The following is a 4,836-nucleotide window of genomic DNA, read 5'->3' on the forward strand; positions in this document are numbered from 1 at the left end:
TCTCAAATCATCAAGCAAGGGCCTTGTTATGGATTGAAGTGGAGTTTTTTGAAAAAGCATCTTGATCAAGTGGTGGAGAAAGGAGATTGGAGTTTGTTTAAACCAGCATTTGCATTAGGCATCTATGGTAGAGTCCTCTTCCCTTTTGTCAGTGATATGGTGGACCAGTGTGCGATTGATGTCCTAGTCAAGTTCAGAAAGTTCAGAGTCAACCCAGTTCTTGCCGTTCTAGTAGATACCCTTCTCGCCCTCCAGAGAAGCCTCGAAAAGGGTATCCCTAAAATCAGATGTTGTGCACAGCTATTGTATGTATGGATGGTGACAAGGTTCAAGCATCATCGATATCCAGATTGGACCATAAATCATTTTCGTCGATTCAGAAACACCAAGCTCCAACCTATGCAACTATCTGACTAGGAGGCATTATTCAAAGATGTCACCCCTAGAAATATTGGGACTAAATGCACTATGTATGATAAGTAGGATGAAGTCATGTACTCATGTGGAAGCTATCCCAATATGGTGCTCATGGGACCTTGGGGATGCATTATTGTCACCCCAGCTTTGGTACTTGGACAAATGAAATGGGGTATGATGCCAGTCCTTGAGGAGTAACTGTAGGTATTCGTGATATTGTACAAGGACAAGGAAACTACCAAAGAAACCCTGAATACAGTAAGGAATGCATTGAAGAACATCCACATCTATGGAAATAAGGAGTTAGGAGAGCATCAAGCTTTCTATACTGAAGAATACAAGCTATAACACAGTGAGAGGAGGAAAGGAGAAATTATCCCGCCAATGTCTCCACCCCATGAACCAGTTGGCCCCTCAGAAAATGAGTTGTTAAAGAGTCAGCTCAAAATCTCATATGCAAAACTAGAGGAAGCCCAATGCAAAGTTGAGAAGTATGAGCTAACCATATAGAAGCTTAATAAGACCATGGTGGCATTAAGAAAGGAAGAAGCTAGTCTGAAAAGGGATTATGCTCAGATGTGTTCTCAATCTGACAAGTACCGTCTGATCAAGTCTGTACAAGAAAAAGATGTCCAACTAGTTGACTTCAGTCGACAGATGAAAGCTCGAAATCGTGTTATCAATGATGCACATGCCGATAAAAGAGATTTGGAGGCAAAGTGTGAACAATTGCAAGTAGCCCTCCATGAAAGTCAACAAAATGAGAATGAGGCGTGGGCACGATTAAAAGATTATCAGTTTGATGAGACAGTGAAGAAGGAAGACCAGCTCAAGGCAATCTTGGAAGATACACAGAAAAGTCATCATCAGTCCATAACAACTGTAAGCCATAGAGAGGATCATCTTTCGAGGAAGCTTTGGGAACTCGAGAGAGCATATAATGAAGTGACATCCAAACAAGAAGCATGGTCAGAAAATTGGGAAAAAGCACTCCAAGAAAGCTAAGAAGAAAAATATCAATGGGAAAGTAGATGCAGAAATATGGTTGATGGCCTTGGGGACTTCTCTGATGATTGGCTGAGGACATTCTTCGATGCCAAGAGAGAACTAGAGATGTATCCAGGGATAGAGCTGCTCTCAGCTATGAAAGCATTCTACAAGTCTTGCAAGGAAGTAGCCATAGACTTAAGAAGATGGAGGGTTTTAGCAAATAGGGAATTTTGATTACAAGATATACACAAATAAAGTCTTTTAATATTACTTTTCTTATTTTCCCATGAATAAAATAACACATTATTGCTACCAAAGTCCTTATTGTTATCAAATATCTTATTCATTATCGTGCAAGTATTCAAATGTTATTTTTCTTGCAATGAACCACAACAACAACCAAAGAGAAAAAAAGAAAGAAAAACCATATTGAGAGATAATAACAACTTGTGTTTAGATGTGATCTAGGTCCGAAACTTTGCGTGTTCTCTTAGATCACCATCAACTGCATAAGGCCTTGTAGAGTACGCTCTCAAGTTACCAAGTGTAGGGCAAGATGCTTAATGTTAGTAACCCACATCAAAAGAACGAATGTAAAGGCAACGATAATCCAAAACTTAAAGTTGTCATCAACGTAGGAAAAGCCAACGGGGGCAGGTCTCATGGTCACCAACTGCGGGTCAAAACGTCTTTCTATATCGATCTTCCAAATGAAAATGCATTTTTAAAAATAAAAATAAAAAACCCATTGCATGCATCATTCTTTTCTTCATTTACATAATAAAACATTGTTTCACCAGGTATCACCTAAACATTGCTCCCAAGCATCCGTACCACACCAGACTGTAGTCCAAGTTGATGGCAGACCAAGAATCTAGTAGCATTGACAACCGGTCTGAGCTTGCCGAAATGAAAGAGCAAATAAATCAGATGATGAAAATCATCCAGGATATGCAAAAGGCTTGAAGCTCGGAAGAAGATACCACTGCGTCAGGCGCCAAACCTTCACAATCCACACAAAAGGTGGGTCCCAAGACAGTTACTGGGGTCAACCGTCATAAGGGTGTTATCATAAGGTATGAAGACAAAGCTGATGATCAAGAGGAACAACAATCAGCCGAGGAAGACGACCATGAGCAAGAAGAAGATCCTACTCACGATCTTCCTCCTAAAAGCAAGACCATAAGCCACCGGGCTGAAGCTAAGATAAACAGGGGTACCCTAGACGAATCCTCAAGCCAAGAGAAGGCAAAACTGGAGCTTATAAAAGAGAGACTAAGGGTCATTGAGGGCACAAACTTCCCTGATGTAAAAAATGCGTTTGAGATGTGACTGGTACTGGATGTAGTGTTTCCACCAAAGTTTAAAACTCTAGAGTTCGAGAAATACAATGGTACTTCCTGCCCAAAAAGTCATCTACATATGTATGCTAGGAAGATGACAGCTCATCATGGAAATAACAAACTGTTGATTCACTGCTTCCAAAATAGTCTGACAGGGGCAACCATGGGGTGGTACATTCGCTTGGAAAAGGCTCAGATTAAAACTTTCGTTGATTTATCCAATGCCTTCATGAAGTAGTATAAGTACAATGAGGACATTGCTCCTGACAGGGCCCAACTTTAGAGCTTGGCCAAGAAGCCAGAAGAAAGCTTTAAGGAGTATACCCAATGATGGAGAGCTTTGGCATCACAAGTCATACCCAGATTGGAGGAGGAAGAACAGTTGTCTATCTTCGTGGATACTTTGAAGGAGCCCTATTATGATTACTTGGTGGGAAGTGTTGCATCGAGCTTCAATGCACTCATTAAGGTTGGGGAGAAAATAGAAGGATGCATAAGGAGTGGAAAGCTGGTAGTAGATCAGCCCAAATCAGGCACAGGCAAGAAGTCCAACTTTATGAAGAAGAATGAGGGAGAAGCACTCGCGGTGTTCACTGAGCCGAAGGGATACAAAGCCCAAAACCCTAAATACCAGGCCTCATACATTGCCAGACCTGCCACACAGCCCAACTACACAGCCCACAATAACAACCGCCAAAAGTATAACCAAACACAGTCCTATCAATCCCGCCAAAACCAGAACCAAACACAAGCCTACCAAAACCAAACCCAAAATCGCAACCCCGAAAGAAGAGGCCCACAATTTGACCCGATACCAATACCCTATGTTGAGCTATACTCTCATCTTCTAAGGGAGAGAATGATAAGCCCTATAATAGGAACGGTACCCGAATCACCCGGAGCCTGGTTTAACCCAAATGTTACTTGCGAGTACCACTCCGGGGTCATTGGCCATTCCATTGAACACTGTCGAGCTCTAAAGCATAAGGTGCAAAGCCCGACCAATGCAAAACAGCTGCATTTCAAGCCCATTGTGCCAGATATAGATAAGAAACTATTACCTAATCATGGTAATCAAGGTGTGAATGTTGTAGAGGAGACTCATGGTAGCACATTCTTTTGGGAGGCGGATGAGGTGAAAACGCACATAAGGGTAATTTTTCAGGAAATGTGCAAACATGGAATGGTGGAAACACTGGTGGGGTGATGAAGATTCAGCTAGTTGTGAGTTGCATGGCAAAGTGGGTCACACCCTAGAAGAGTGTCCAGAATTTAAGCTCTTACTGCAGAAGATGTTGGACATGAGATTGATTACAATAGAGAGGGGACCCTCGTATTAGACTGTTAATGCTACCACTAGAAGTGAGGAAGACATGAGAAGGACCATGAGGCCATCAATTTCTCGATATGAACCTGTATTGAACATTCCGGATAATGCTCAGTTACACCCACAAATAACTCGATGGGTGTCAGTCATAAGTAGAATGGAGCCTGTTCTGAGGCCTACAACGGAAGAGAGACCACAACCTTTCCCTTACAATGGATCTATAGTGGAGGGAATTCAGAGACAACTGAGCAACAGATAAAAGTCACCAATGTTGTTAGGGACAATCAGATAACTAGAAGTGGGCGTGTCTATATTCCCTCAGATGCTGAAAAGGCCTTTTCCAAGGATAAAGGAAAAAGGAAAGTATGTATCCCCGTGGAAGATGAATTGGAGGTCAATCTGAATGACTTGTTGCATAAGCATGGAGATAAAGGGAAAGTATCCAATGAGGAAACTTGTGAATTTCTGAAATTCATAAAGCAAATTGAGTATAGGGTCGTGGATCAACTAAACCGCACTCCTGCCAGGATATCCATTTTGTCTCTGCTAATGAGTTATGAACCCCACAGAAAAGTGCTTATGGAGATATTGAACCGTGCACATGTTAGCCATGACATAACCACTGACAAGCTTGGTGGTATCATCAACAACATCGTGGCTTATAATTACATTTCTTTCAGTGATCAGGAAATACCTTCTGAAGGAATGAGACATACTAGCCCCCTACACATCTCTATAATGTATCAGAATTGCTTGATT

This window comes from Lupinus angustifolius, chromosome LG19 (genome assembly GCF_001865875.1).
Source record: "Lupinus angustifolius cultivar Tanjil chromosome LG19, LupAngTanjil_v1.0, whole genome shotgun sequence".
NCBI lineage: Eukaryota > Viridiplantae > Streptophyta > Magnoliopsida > Fabales > Fabaceae > Lupinus > Lupinus angustifolius.